Source organism: Chiloscyllium punctatum, chromosome 1, assembly GCF_047496795.1.
Source record: "Chiloscyllium punctatum isolate Juve2018m chromosome 1, sChiPun1.3, whole genome shotgun sequence".
In the NCBI taxonomy this organism is placed as follows: Eukaryota; Metazoa; Chordata; class Chondrichthyes; order Orectolobiformes; family Hemiscylliidae; genus Chiloscyllium; species Chiloscyllium punctatum.
Window position 1 is genome coordinate 126,640,786 of NC_092739.1, and position 16,418 is coordinate 126,657,203.

At 44.0% G+C, this 16,418-nt stretch overlaps 1 protein-coding gene across 2 annotated transcripts in view; it reads left to right on the forward strand.

Annotated features, from left to right (window-relative positions):
• Positions 1–6,949: 6,949 nt before the first annotated feature.
• atp8b1 (ATPase phospholipid transporting 8B1) overlaps positions 6,950–16,418 on the forward strand; it is a 139,579-nt gene continuing 130,110 nt past the window's right edge. For both annotated transcript variants that reach the window (XM_072573822.1, XM_072573833.1), the window contains exon 1: positions 6,950–7,265. The gene's annotated coding sequence lies outside the window, so the exon portion shown is untranslated. The remainder of the gene's footprint in view (positions 7,266–16,418) is intronic.

The following is a 16,418-nucleotide window of genomic DNA, read 5'->3' on the forward strand; positions in this document are numbered from 1 at the left end:
AGGAGGGCTTTGCTCAAAATGTCTTCCTACTCACCCACTCCACAAATACTGACAGATCTATTAATCAAAGCCGTGTATTTAGCTTTGTTTTACCAGAAATAGACATGTCCCCTTTATTAATGCTCCTCCATAAGGGGAGGGCGTTAACAAGATCCTGAAAAGAAAATCAAAAGTTCACCATGACACCTTCCATTATTAAAAGAAAATGAATACAGTTTCATTTGCTGCATATCAGAAACAACAACATATTTTCTTCAACTATTACGGTATATGACCATTTCCCCATGAACAATTAATTATCCTGATGGTATTGTTTTCAAGCTCTCACATGAAGACTAACAACTAAGGGTAAGCATGTATCGAGTCACATTTCATGTGATGCCTGGCAAGGTACTAACACCCATTTATTAAAATGACTGATTGAGTCAGAGGGTTTAGAAGGGAAAAAAACAAAAATAAAACATGTCAGCCTGACTTGAAGCCATGTCACCATTTCTTCACTGTTGCTTTCTCACAAACTCCCTCCTAACAACATGGTGGGTATACCTTCACCCAAAGACCGCAATAGTCTGAGGAAGGGAGTTCCAGAAACATTGAACAGTGATGCAGTATATAGTTAACCTGATGTGTGATCTAGAGGGGAGTTTCCAGATGGTGAAGTTTCCATAATGTCTGCTACCCTTGTCCTTCTTAATGTCAGAGGTGTAGGCTTAGGAGGTACGATCAAAGCAGTCTTGATAAATTCCGGTTGAGTATCTGGTGGTTGGAGTCATACCTGGCACATAGGAAGATAGTTGTGGTTGTTGGAGGTCAGTCACCTCAGCTCGAGAATACCTCTGCAGAAGTTCCTTAGGGTAGTGTCCGAGGCCCGACAATATAACCACCACCCTTTAAAATTCAGTGGAGTTACTATCACCCATTATCAACATCCTGAGAATTATCATTGATCAGAAAGTAAACTGGATTCACCACACATAAATACAGTGATTATAAGAACAGGTCAGAAGCTCGGAATACTGCAATGAGTAATTCACCTCCTGACTTCCCAAAGTCTGTGCGCAACCTACAAGGCGCAAGTCACGAGTGGATGGAATGCTCCGCACTTGCCTGGATGAGTTCAGCTCCAATAACATTCAAGAAGCTTGACAACATCCAGGACAAAACAGCCTACTTTTCTGGCATCACATCCAAAAACATCCATTCCTTCTGCCACTGACACCCGGTAACAGCAGTGTGTGCAATCTGTCAGAAACATTGCATAAATTCTCCAAAGGTCCATAGATGGCTCCTCTCAAATCCGTAACCTCCTCTATCTAGAAAGACAAGGGCAGCAGATACATGGGGACACCACCACCTGCAAGTTCTCCTCCAAGTCACTCACCATTCTGACTTGGAAATATATCACAGTTCACTCACTGTTGTTGGGCCAAAATCCTGGAATTCCCTCTCTGAGGGTATTGTAGATCAACCAAAATCACATGGACTGTAGCAGTTCAAGAAGGCAGCTCACCTCTACCTTCTATAAGGGTAACAAAGAATAGCAATAAATGCTGGCCAGGCAGCAATGGCCACATCCATGACAGAAAAAGTAAGAAAGAAATGAGGAGGCAAACTGAAGAAGGTGGCATGCAATCAATGGACACAGATTCATCTGTGCTTTGGGCAAATAGCAAATATAGCCATTAATTTCTTACATGAATGAACTGTGATGGCCACTTTTCCCTCAATGAAGTTTACCCAACCATCACATCTTCCAACACTCACCCTGTCAAAGCTGTTATGGTGATGGTGTGGCATTTATCGCAGGATCACATATTGATCAGGGCTTCTGCTGCTTCAGCACTCTCTCCTCTTTTCAGCATCTGACCTTGTCCCACTGCTGTCATGTTTCGATGTTTTCTGTCACCGTTCCAGCTAAAAATGCTAAGAATCAGGATTCCTTCATTGTTTTTCACCTTTGGTTTTTGCACAACCGCTCTTCCTTGTTGCTTCCTATTTCTATATCATCTCATACACTTTCCTCTGAGTTCACTGTGCTCTCCATTTCCCAGGATCTTTCCCTCCATATACACTTCCCAAACCATGTTCAGGTCCACCCCTTTGCTCTTTTCATACCACTTCGTCTCACTAATTGCATAATTTCAATTACAGTCAGGAACCCCTCCTTGGATCACTTCACACTCACATCTGCCTTTCAACCTCAAAATACTACCTCCTGCATCAGAACCCAGAAAAATCGATCCACAAATTTATCTAAAACTGCAATTTCAAAATTTAAATTATCGAACCTTTGCCATTCATCCACTACAACATTTCTGCATCGACTGACGTTCTAATATTTTCCCTCACCTTTATCTTTGTGTTAAATCCATTAATCTCATTGACATTGGCTATTAACTCCAATATGGCCTTCATACCCATTCCCTTAAATTTAAGATACACAAACTTGAAAGGATTTGGTATTCAACTGGTTTGGCCGCCCACTGAAGGATCTGGCTCACCCACTTAAAGCATTAGTCAATCATGCTCTCAATAGTCAATTAAAACTATTCATTCAGTATTCCAAAATCATCTGGAATGCAAGGATATTGTCATCTTCATTTCTATACTGCAGACCACCTTCTTAAACTCCTTTGCCCTGCCCTTCCTCTCTCACTTCCCATAACAAGTGCAAAGAGCTCATGAACTTCTTTCTCATGATGACTGAAAGAATCCATTCAGCTGTCTCTGTAACTTTCCTTCTTTCTACCAACAGACCTGGCCAAACTTCCCCCAAGGCAGTGAGCCTGAAGCGTGGAGAGATAAGCTAGAGGAGGGTGGGGGTGGGAAGAAAGTAGCATAGAGTACAATGGGTGAGTGGGGGAGGGGATGAAGGTGTTAGTCAGGGAGGAGAGGGTGGAGTGGATAGGTGGAAAAGGAGATAGGCAGGTAGGACAAGTCCGGACAAGTCATGGGGACAGTAACTGAGCTGGAAGTTTAGAAGTAGGTTGAGGTGGGGGAAGGGGAAATGAGGAAACTGTTGAAGTCCACATTGATGCCCTGGGGTTGAAGTGTTCCAAGGCGGAACACTTAACAATTTCTCCTTTGAATCCTCCCACTTCCTCTAGACCAAAGGGGTAGCCATGGGCACACGTATGGGCCCCGGCTATGCCTGTCTCTTTGTTGGCTACGTAGAGCAGTTGATCTTCCATAATTACACCGGCACCACTCCCCACCTCTTCCTCCGGTACATTGATGACTACATTGGCACCACCTCATGCTCCCGCGAGGAGGTTGAGCAATTAATCAACTTCACCAACACATTCCACCCTGACCTTAAATTTACCTGGAACATCTCTGACACCTCCCTCCCCTTCCTGGACCTCTCCATCTCCATTAATGATGACCGACTTGACACTGACATTTTTTACAAACCCACCAACTCCCACAGCTACCTGGATTACACCTCTTCCCATCCTACCTCTTGCAAAAATGCCACCCCCATTCCCAATTCCTGCGCCTCCACCGGATCTGCTCCCAGGAGTACCAGTTCCACCACAGAACACACCAGATGGCCTCCTTCTTTAGAGACTGCAATTTCCCTTCCCACGTGGTTAAAGAAGCCCTCCAACGCATCTCGTCTACATCCCACACCTCCGCCCTCAGACCCCACCCCTCCAACCGTAACAAGGACAGAACGCCCCTGGTGCTCACCTTCCACCCTACCAACCTTCGCATAAACCAAATCACCCGCCGACATTTCTGCCACCGCCAAACAGACCCCACCACCAGGGATATATTTCCCTCCCCACCCCTTTCCGCCTTCCGCAAAGACCATTCCCTCCGTGACTACCTGGTCAGGTCCACACACCCCTACAACCCACCCTCCAATTCTGGCACTTTCCCCTGCCACCGCAGGAACTGTAAAACCTGTGCCCACAACACCTCCCTCACCTCTATCCAAGGCCCTAAAGGAGCCTTCCAAATCCATCAAAGTTTTACTTGCACATCCACTAATATCATTTATTGTATCCGTTGCTCCTGATGCGGTCTCCTCTACATTGGGGAGACTGGGCGCCTCCTAGCAGAGCATTTTAGGGAACATCTCCGGGAACACCCGCACCAATCAACCACACCGCCCCGTGGCGCAACATTTCAACTCCCACTCCCACTCTGCCAAGGACATGGAGGTCCTGGGCCTCCTTCACCGCCGCTCCCTCACCACCAGACGCCTGGAGGAAGAACGCCTCATCTTCCACCTCGGAACACTTCAACCCCAGGGCATCAATGTGGACTTCAACAGTTTCCTCATTTCCCCTTCCCCCACCTCAACCTACTTCTAAACTTCCAGCTCAGTAACTGTCCCCATGACTTGTCTGGACTTGTCCTACCTGCCTATCTCCTTTTCCACCTATCCACTCCATCCTCTCCTCCCTGACCTATCACCTTCATCTCCTCCCCCACTCACCCATTGTACTCTATGCTACTTTCTCCCCACACCCACCCTCCTCTATCTTATCTCTCCACGCTTCAGGGTCACTGCCTTTATTCCTGATGAAGGGCTTTTGCCCAAAACATCGACTTCAAAGCTACGTGGATGCTGCCTGAACTGCTGTGCTCTTCCAGCACCACTAATCCAGAATCTGGTTTCCAGCATCTGCAGTCATTGTTTTTACAAACTTCCCCCAATGCTGTTCCTCTGAACATGTATAAGTTTCTCCCCTCTTCATGCCCTCTCTGAGCCCGCCCAGTCCATCGGATCCATCTCCTCTTCCATGATTTTATATTTGACTTAAGTGTTGACAATGCAACTTCCCCTCCTAGCCCCTTGTTAGCATCTATTAACAAACAATCATCTGTCTTCAGGTGTTAACTCTCTCTCCTTTAAATACACTTTATCATACCTCATCTCACTAAAGATGGTCCCTTTATCCTGCTAAACAACGATTCCATCTGTGACTTCTTTTTTTCTCTGCAAACTCTTTGAACTTGTTGTTTTCCAAAATCCGGGGCCATCTTTCCTGGAACTCCATATTTGAATCCCTCCAATCTATTTAACATCCCAGCCCTGTTCTGTCTTTCCACCTTGTTCCCGCACCATTATGTCTTGAACCCTTAAGGATCTTTAGTCCCTCCTATTTCTCATTGATGTGTTCAGTGCCAAATCCTTTCAAGTTTGTGTGTCTTAGACTTAAGGGAGTGGGCATGAGGGCCATATTGGAGTAAATAGCCAGTGTGAAAGAGATTAATGATTCTAACATCGACACCTAAAGACAAAGCATTAATTTTCACATGTATACTGATAATACTCAGCTCTGACCTTCCTTCCATTGACTCTGTTTATGGTTCCCGCTACCTTGGCAAAATTAGCGAAAAGCTCACATAATCAAAGACCCCATCCTAACCTGTTTGTACTCTTTTCCACTAGGCAGAAGATACAAAGTTTGAAAACACATACCAACAAATTCAAGAACAGCTTCATCCCCACTGTTATCACACTTATGAATGGACTTCTTGTGTATAGAGCTGATCTTTCTCTGCACTGTCTTTGTAGATGTAATATTATAGTCTGCAATCTGCTAAATTACCCAGATGTGCTTATGTAATGTATGATTTGTTTGGTTAGCATGCAAAACAATAATTTTCACTGTAACTCAGTATGTGACAATAATAAATCAAATCAAATTTCTCAACTCCTCCATTGCTAAATTGTCAGTCTACTTATCCAAGTTGAATAGTTGCCTCTAATTAAATATTGAAAGGATAAACCAATTTTTAAAGTGCCACTCTATTCCTTAGCCACAGATGTCATCCCTCTCCATGACAACTGTTTGAGCAAGTCATTCTTGGTGTCGCATTTAATTCCAAGATGAGTTTATGATCTCATAACTAAACCAGTGCTAAGATATTTATTTCCATCTCTGCAATAACATGGAACTTTGTTCCTGTCTGAACTTATCTGCTGCTGAAGATCTCTTTCATGTCTTGGTTTTCTATAGTCTGCATTATTCCAATCCATTCCTGGCTGGTCTTCCATATTCTACTCTCTGGAAATGTGACATCCATCTTTAAAACTCTGTTGCCTGTTTCCCGAGTCATTGAGAAAACATTGAGACATTCTCAAGTCCTACTACCCTATATTCATTCCTGGTCAAGCAGTATGTGGTTCTAAAATTCTTATCCTTGTTTCAAACCCCTCTATGTCCTTAATTGTTTCTTCTCTCTCTCTAAAATCTCCTCTAACACCATAACTCTCTGCACTCCTCCAATTCTATCCTCTTGCACATTACCAAGTTAGTTGTTCCAGCTGCTTAAACCCGACCTTTTTTGGTCATTCTCCTGATGTGGCTCTGTCATACTTTCATTTTATAATCGCTGCTGTCAGGCAACGTGAAACAGCTCATTACATTAAAGGCTCTGTAGAGATCCATGTTCCTTTGTTGCCTACAATAATAAAGGAAAAAAGTTTGTTTGAATTCATGGGTGGGATAAAGAGATGAACAATCTTCTTTTTCTGATTTTTATAAAGAAACACTTCATTTATGGCTAGCCTGGAAATTACTGTCTTCTCAAGTTCCAAATCTCAGTCAATAATTTCTTTCTTCACAGCAAGCCAGCTAAAACCATGTGTCTTCAACATTCAAACAGGGGTCGTTTGTTAGCTGGTAACAACATCTTTTTTTTTGCAAGCTTCCACCACAAAACACAAGGTAACATTATGAAGGAAAAAAAAGTGTGTATCTTTCCATGAAATCTCAGCAGCTTTAGCCTCAGACTACCTGCGTTCAGGTATTCAAAGGGCGGAACTTATGTTCCACGTCTTATGGTTTTCTGTTGTCTTACAATCGATGACTATATTTTCCCTAATAGTCAAAAAAAAGTTGACCCGTTTCTAAGATTCATACGGCTAAAGGTCCGCCGCTATTATTTTGTAACAAAGTCCCCTAATTAATTCTCAGCGTAACCCTAGAACCTACAAATGAAGCTTGTTGCAGTAATGGAGTACAGAAAGAACAAAGTGTTTGATGTTTCTGACGGCACCTGGAATCATGTGACTTTAGTCCCATCCCAGTCGAAACAGGAGTAGGAAGTGTTGTTACTTCTGTTTCCTTGGTCAAAAGATGTCATAAATGTTTGCTTTTAAATTGCGGGGAGAAGAGAAAAAAAAAGTTGAAGAACTTGTTTGTCAAGGTGCTTGTAAGAAAAGAAGCCATTATTGCTGAAAGTAAATCTTTCAACTGGAGCACCCAAGCACACAGGACATATTTAACTTGTTAGGAACTCTGGTAAGTCATGTTACATCGACCGATTTTTACATAAGGTTACTTTGATAGGCATGGTGTTAGTTTAAAATATTGGAACAAAAACTGCTGGCTGACTTTAAGATTCAAGGTAAATCTACTGTTTACTTACCTGATTTTAAAATCCATAACTGCTTTTGTTTAATTATGAGTTTTACAAACGAATTGTTTGCTATATCTAATAAATATTGCTTTAAGAATGTTAAAACCGCCGTGTAATGATTGGACGGGTTTTGTTTTAAAATATATCCGCCACATATGCAGTCGACAATGCATTTTGCTTTCTTGTTTCTGAATCATGCTTTGAGAGTAATTCAGAACAAAACCCTACTGATGTTCTAATGACCGACAAATGAAAGGCTACCTGTTTGGAGATTGCCTGAGAGTGTAATACTTTTAAATTGCGTCGAATGTGGATGAACTGAGAGCTTCCACACTTGTTTGTGACGGGGTGTTGTGTTTGAATGCTTAACTCTTATTTCAGCTTCATCTCATGTACGTTTACCAATTTGATTTTACGGTTAAAGTGCGTTTGTGCATCTTAATCCGGCCAAACTCTTGATTCTCTCAGACATGGGGTTCTGTCTCTTTGTGCCTGTCTAAGGCTGCTCTTTGTAGGTACCGGCCATACTCGTGTATTGTGGAAGGACCCACAACTTCACGGTTTTGCATGGTTTTGTTTTCCTCCTTTTTCGGGGTTTTTTTGACTAGTAGGTGGTGAACCCTATAATTACATTCCTTCTTTTAGATGTTTTCTAACCTACTTGTTCAGAGATGTTATGGCATACCTCTGGAGCAGGTGGGACATGAAGCTGGGTGTCTTGGCTTAGAGGTAGGGACAGTACCACTGCCACATTGTTGTTTGTTGAAAATTGTACAGGCAGCTTTCTGTTTTCTGGCATTTGTATAGTGCAGTTAACTACAAACTAACATCATCTTAAGACATGGAATGTAAATTTAAGCCCTTACAAAAGAATTGACAAGTCATCAAAAGTTTAATATTTCAGTCTTGTTTTAAAGATGATGTGCGAAAACAAACTTAAAATCCACAAAATCACAATCCTTAATTCAGCCTATTCATGCCCTTCCTTTCTGTATTTACACCCCCCCCCTCCCCCCCCCCCCCTCCCCCCCCACCCCCTCCCCCCTCCCCCCTCCCCCCTCCCCCCCCCCCCCCCTCCCCCCCCACCCCCTCCCCCCTCCCCCCTCCCCCCTCCCCCTCCCCCCCCCCCTCCCCCTCCCCCTCCCCCTCCCCCTCCCCCCCCCTCCCCCCTCCCCCCTCCCCCCCCTCCCCCTCCCCCTCCCCCCCCCCCCCTCCCCCCTCCCCTCCCCCCCCTCCCCCCCCTCCCCCCCCTCCCCCCTCACCCCCTCCCCCCCCCCTCCCCCCCCCCCCCTCCCCCCCCCCTCCCCCCCCCCCTCCCCCCCCCCCCCCCCCCCCCCCCATTGTTCAGTCATTGGTCGTGAATCCTCTGACACTGTGTATCAGTTCCACAATTTCCAGTGTTCAGGCCCGAGCTATTTCCTTGTCACCGTGTATGTACAATTCCTCCTATTGGGGGTATATTTACACAGGATCGAAAGGCTCTCCACGTCTTTCTTGAAATGTCCCTATTTGCCATCACCCTGCTTTATCTCACTGAGTTCATTCTTACTTCGAACAGCTTTTCCTTTAACTTGTCTCCCATTTCTAAGGCAAAGGTGTGGCTGGGTCTATCCAAATGGTTCCCAGTTACATGTTTTGTTGTGCCGTATGTGAAAAATTCCTTGTTCTCATCGTATATGGAGACCCAACTCTTTGACTGATGCATCAGTGATAACATTGGTGCTGCTTCCTGCTCTCATCCAGAACTGGAAAACATTTCCTCGGTTTTGCTTCCAATTTTCCATCAGCTGCATTGGTCCATATCTGACTCTCGCTTCCCTTCCTCAGTCTGGCCGATTCCGTTTCTGGGGAGAAGCTGACCACCAATATTCACTATGAAACCAACCACTCCCACAGTTACCTTGACCAAATTTCTTCACAATCTATGTAGGGTCAGTGGATTGGACATGCTACGTTGCCCATTGAATCCAAGGATATGCAGGTTAGGTGGATTAGCCTTTGGAAATGCTGAGTTCGAGATTCAATAGTGGTGGATCCTCTTCAGAGGGTCAGTGTGATTCAATGGGCCAAATGGCCTACTTCCATATGCTGTTGGGATTCTTCCAGCCGCTCTGACCCCCACATCTGTCCCAATGATGCCACTTTCGTGTCCTCCTTTTTTCCTCTACGGAGATTACTGCCCACCCCTACCACAGTTGACAGAGCCCTTAACCATGTTCGACCTATCACTCCCATTTCCACCTGCACCTCTTTCCTTCCTTCCTTCCTTCCCATATTGACCATAACCTCTGCAACACCTTGGTCCACTCTTTCCTTTCGCCTAACGCTGCTTCACTCTCCCATGGTACCTTCCCATGCAATCACAGAAGGTGTGAAATTTGGCCACTCACCACCACCTTTCTCACTATCCAGGTGAAGCAGCATTTTAACTACTTTGAACCTACTCTACTGTATTCACTGCTAACCATGCAGTCTCCTTGACAGCAGCAAGTTAAAACAGAATGGGCGGCCTCTTTGAGCAGCACCTCTGCTCTGTCCATGTGAATGACCCTGATCTTGCAGTTCCTTGATGTTTAAGTAAACCACCTTGTTCACATGCTTTTATTTCTGTCCTGAGCCTGCTATAGTGTTCCAAAAAAATTACTCCTCCGGTTTGTGTTGAAATACCTCATTTTCTACTTCTGCATTTGCCAGTCGCTTGGACTCAATATTTATCGAGTTTCACAACTTCTTCAGAGTGTGACCTCTGTATTCCATTTTTATCACATCCCACACCTTCCTTTGCCATGTCTTGATTTTATGTTGTATTGACCAAGTGGAGCCTTCTCCTTTTTTCTTGCTTTCTTTTACACCCATTTTCCATTTTTATTTTCCCTTTGCCAACTTTTGCTGTGGGAACCCTCTCAATATCTTGCCTGTCCTTTCTGTAAACAGCATAAAAAGCTCCTTTTCAGTTCTGAAGAAGTCATATTAGACTTAATAGTAACTCTATCTCTAAACTAATGCTGCCAGACCTGCAGAGACTCTCCAGGATTCTGTTTTTGTTTTATGCTTTCAGCATTGCCATTATTTTGCTCGCATGTCGGGGATCAGCTCAGTTTTAGAGTGACAGGGTGAAATAGCTGAAGGCTTTCCGAATTACATTCGGACAGAGGGTGTGGGTTGGGGGTTTGTATATGATGAAGGTCAGAGTGTAACTAGCATTAAGAACACATCAGTTTTATATGGTAAGTGGGGTACAGGCTATAGAGAGAGTTGGAAGTAAGGACTACTTTTAAGTGTGATACGTGAGAGTGGGTGAGTGATTGTAGGTCACTGGGCAAATACTAATTAATATGGGGCATGATTGAGCTGTTAAGTTTGAACAGTTGGATATTGTGGAGATCCACAAGATGGTATATAAGATGTTGAATCGGTTGTTTAAATTTTATAGCATTTTCTTTTTAAGAAGTTGCCCGTGTATGTCTAACAGGAGTGTCGTTGAGGAATTATCTAAAAGAAATCTTTGAATAATACCCAGAGATGTGCGAACAGAAGAACAGGAACCTGTTTGAGATGTGTCCATGGCACTGGGACAAGAAAAACATGTTATAGAGTCAGAGAGATGTACAGCATGGAAACAGACCTTTCGGTCCAACTCGTCCATGCTGACCAGATATCCCAATCTAATCTAGTCCCAACTGCCAGTACCCGGCCCGTATCCCTCCAAAGCCTTCCTATTCATATTCCCATCCAGATGCCTTTTAAATGTTGTAATTGTACCAGCCTCCACCACTTCCTCTGACAACTTATTGCATACACACACCACCCTCTGCATGAAAAAAGTTGACCCTTAGATCTCCTTTATATCTTTCCCCTCTCACACTAAACCTATGCCCTCTAGTTCTGGACTCCCTCACCCCAGGGAAGAGACTTTGTCTATTTACCCTCTCCATGGCCCTCATAATTTTATAGGCCTCCCCTCAGCCTCCAACGCTCCAGGGGAAACAGCCCCAGCCTATTCAACCTCTCCCTATAGCTCAAATCCTCCAATTCTGGCAACATCCTTGTGAATATTTTATGAACCCTTTCAAGTTTCACAACAGAATTGCATGCAAATGTTCCAACAGTAGCCTAACCAATGTCCTGTACAGCCGCAACATGACCTCCCAACTCCTGTACTCGATACTCTGACCAATGAAGGAAAGCATACTAAACGCCGCCTTCACTATCCTATTTACCTGCAACTCCACTTTTAAGGAGCTATGGACCTGCACTCCAAGGTCTCTTTGTTCAGTAACACTGCCTCGGACCTTCCCTAAGTACTGCAGAGATTTGCTTTCCCAAAATACAGCACCTCGCATTTATCTGAATTAAACTCCATCTGCCACTTCTCAGCCCATTGGCCCATCTGATCAAGATCCTGTTGTAATCTGAGGTAACCTTCTTCGCTGTCCACTACACCTCCCAATTTTGGTGTCATCAGCAAACTTACTAACTGTACCTCTTATGCTCACATCCAAATCATTTATATAAATGACGAAAAGTAGTGGACCCAGCACCGATCCTTGTGGCACTCCATTAGTCATAGGCCTCCAGTCTGAAAAACAACCCTCCACCACCACCCTCTGTCTTCTACCTTTGAGCCAGTTCTGTATCCAAATGGCTAGTTCTCCCTGTAATCCATGAGATCTAACCTTGCTAACTCGTCTCCCATGGGAAATCTTGTTGAACGCCTTACTGAAGTCCATATATATCACACCTGTCGCTCTGCACTCATCAATCCTCTGTTACTTCGTCAAAAAACTCAATCAAATTCTGTTTTCCCATGCACAAAGCCATATCCCAAATCAGTCCTTGCCTTTCCGAATACATGTACATCCTGTCCCTCAGGATTCCCTCCAGCAACTTGCCCACCACCAAGGTCAGGCTCACTGGTCTATAGTTCTGTGTCTTGTCTTTACTGCCCTTCTTAAACAGTGGCACCACATTAGTCAACTTCCTGTCTTCCGGCACCTCGTCTGTGACTATCGATGATACAAATATCTCCGGAAGGGGCCCATGTTAGTCCAACAAAGAAGTATCATAGTTAGACAAAGTCTCTTCCCTGTGGTGAGGAGACCAGAACTAGAGAGCATGGGTTTAGGGTGAGAGGGGAAAGATATAAAAGAGACCTAATGTGGCTCCACATAAATGCCACCTTGCTGATCTTTGAGGGGGCCTATTCTCTCCCTAGTTACCCTTTTGTCCTCAATATATTTGTAAAAACCCTTTGGATTCTCCTTAATTCTATTTGCCAAAGCTATCTCATGTCCCCTTTTTGTCCTCCTGATTTCCCTCTTAAGTATACTCCTACTTTCTTTATACTCTTCTAAGGATTCACAAGATCGATCCTGTCTATACCTGACATATGCTTCCTTCTTTTTCTTAACCAAACCCTCAATTTCTTTAGTCATCCAGCATTCCCTATACCTACCAGCCTTCCCTTTCATCCTGACAGGAATATACTTTCTCTGGATTCTTGTTATCTCATTTCTGAAGGCTTCCCATTTTCTAGCCATCCCTTTACCTGCAAGCATCTGCCTCCAATCAGCTTTAGAAAGTTCTTGCCTAATACCGTCAAAATTGGCCTTTCTCCAATTTAGAACTTCAACTTTTAGATCTGGTCTATCCTCTTCCATCGCTATTTTAAAATGAATAGAATTATGGTCGCTGGCCCCAAATTCTCCCCCACTGACACCTCAGTCACCTGCCCAGCCTTATTTCCCAAAAGTAGGTCAAGTTTTGCACCTTCTCTAGTAGGTACATCCACAGACTGAATCAGAAAATTGTCTTGTACACACTTAAGAAATTCTTCTCCATCTAAACCTTTAACACTATAGCAGTCCCAGTCGATGTTTGGAAAGTTAAAATCCCCGACCATAACTACCCTATTATTCTTACAGATAGCTGCGATCTCATTACAAGTTTTTCTCAATTTCCCTCTGACTATTGGGGAATCTGTAATACAATCCCAATAAAGTGATCATCCCTTTCTTATTTCTCAGTTCCATCCAAATAACTTCCCTGGATGTATTTCCGGAAATATCCTCCCTCAGCACAGCTGTAATGTTATCCCTTATCAAAAATGCCACTCCCCCTCCTCCCTTTCTATTCTTCCTGTAGTATTTGTATCTGGAATATTAAGCTGCCAGTCCTGCCCATCCCTGAGCCATGTTTCCGTAATTGCTATGATATCCCAGTCCCATGTTCCTAACCATGCCCTGAGTTCATCTGCCTTCCCTCAGAAAATGGGGGAGATACTAAATGAATATTTTGCATCAGTATTTACTGTGGAAAATAATATGGAAGATATAAAGATTGTAGGGAAATAGATGGTGACATCTTGCAAAATGTCCAGATTACAGAGGAAGAAGTGCTAGATGTCTTGAAACGGTTAAAAGTGGATAAATCCCCAGGACCTGATTAGGTGTACCCGAGAACTCTGGGAAGCTAGAGAAGTGGTTGCTGGGCATCTTGCTGAGATATTTGTATCATCAATAGTCACAGGTAAGATGCCGGAAGACTGGAGGTTGGCAAATGTGGTGCCACTGTTTAAGAAGGGTGTTAAAGTCAAGCCAGGGAGCTATAGACCAGTGAGCCTGACCTTGGTGATGGGCAAGTTATTGGAGGGAATCCTGAGGGACAGGATGTACATGTATTTGGAAAGGCAAGGGATAGTCAACATGGCTTTGTGCGTGGGAAATCATATCTCACAAACTTGATTGAGTTTTTTGAAGCAGTGACAAAGAAGATTGTTGAGGGCAGAGCAGTAGATATGATCTATATGGACTTCAGTAAGGTGTTTGACAAGGTTACCCAGGGGAGACTGATTAGCAAGGTTAGATCTCATAGAATACAGGGAGAACTAGCCATTTGGATACAGAACTGGCTCAAAGGTAGAAGTCAGAGGGTGGTGGTGGAGGGTTGTTTTTCAGACAGGAGGCCTGTGACCAGTGGAGTGCCACAAGGTTCAGCGCTGGGCCCTCAACTTTTTGTCATTTACATAAATGATTTGGATGTGAGCATAAGAGGTACAGTTAGTAAGTTTGCAGATGACACCAAAATTGGAGGTGTAGTGGACAGCGAAGAGGGTTACCTCAGATTACAACAGGATCTGGACCAGATGGGCCAATGGGCTGAGAAGTGGCAGATGGAGTTTAATTCGGATAAATGCGAGGTGCTGCATTTTGGGAAAGCAAATCTTAGCAGAACTTATACACTTAATGGCAAGGTCCTAGAGAGTGTTGTTGAACAAAGAGACCTTGGAGTGCAGGTTCATAGCTCCTTGCAAGTGGAGTCACAGGTAAATAGGATAGTGAAGAAGGCATTTGGTCTGCTTTCCTTTATTGGTCAGAGTATTGAGAAGAGGAATTGGGAGGTCATGTTGCGTCTGTAAAGGACATTGGTCAGGCTACTGTTGGAATATTGCGTGCAATTCTGGTCTCCTTCCTATCGGAAAGATGTTGTGAAACTTGAAAGGGTTCAGAAAAGATTTACAAAGATGTTGCAAGGGTTGGAGGATCTGAGCTACAGGAAGTGGCTGACCAGGCTGGGGCTGTTTTCCCTGGAGCGTTGGAGGCTGAGGAGTGACCTTCTAGAGGTTTACAAAACTGAGGGACATGGATAGGGTAAATAGACAAAGTCTTTTCCCTGGGACTGGGGAGTCCAGAACTAGAGGGCATAGATTTAGGGTGAGAAGGGAAAGATATAAAAGAGACCTAAGGGGCAACTTTTTCACGCAGATGGTGGTACATCTATGGAAAGCTCTGCCAGAGGAAGTGGTGGAGGCTGGTACAATTGCAACACTTAAGAGGCATTTGGGTGGATATGTGATTAGGAAGGGTTTGGAGGGCCAGGTGCTGGCAGGTGGGACTAGATTGGGTTGGGATATCTGGTTGGCATGGATGGGTTGGACTGAAAGGTCTGGTTCTATGCTGTACATCTCTATGACTCTAAGGGGCAACATCTTCATGCAGACAAGGTCTTACTTGAAATTCATTCAAAAGACATGATTTTGCTGTGAATCTGATAAGAACACCAAGTCCCCTTTGATCTGTCTATGATATTTGACAGTCATAGAGGTGTACAGAATGGAAACAGACCCTTGGATCCATCTCGTCCATGCTGACCAGATGGCCAACCCAATCTTGTCCCATTTGCCAGCCCTTGCCCATATCCCTCTAAACCTTTCATATTCATATACCCATCCAGATGACTTTTAAATGCTCTAATTGTATCAGCCTCCTCTGGCAGCTCATTCTAAACATGTACTACACTCTGTGTGAAAAAGCTGCCCCTTCGGTTCCCCCACCCCAGGCCCTCATGATTTTATAAACCTCTATAAGGTCACCCCTCAGCCTCTGACACACCAGGGAAAACAGCCTCTCCCTGTGGCTCAAATCCACCAACCCTGGCAACAGCTTTTACTATTAGTTCATAGGTAAAAGATGTTTTGAGCACATGACCCTTCAACATCCCTCAAGCTCATGACTCAATCATTGTTTGCCACACTTCCTTCCATGCTGGCTTTAGTGCTGTAATATCCTTAGCTCTTTCCCTTTTGTTCCATCTGCGATCTGAACATAAAATCTCTCCTAGCTACCATCCCAAAATCAGATATCCCTTTATCTTTTCCCATTCTCTTCAATCATAGGAATGTCTTCTGTGCATGATTGAGCAATTCATAGCCCCTTTCCCTCACCATCTACAATCAATCCACCTCTTGCAACCACCAACACTTCTCTGTGCTTCCAATACAACTTTGTGTTTAGATGCCCAACTTTCTTGCTTTTGGTGTTTTGCCCATAATATTCCAACATCAAATTTATCAGTTCATTTTCTTGCCTTTTAATATCATTTTTATTGAAGTTGCTTTATTGATGCCAGCACAGTGAGGCCACTGACCTATTTCTGGGATGTACATTTAGGACTCTTTTGATTCAGTGGTAGTGTCCATACCTCTGGATCAGAAGGCATAGGTTCAAATCCCACCTACTCCAGAAGTGTATATCAAA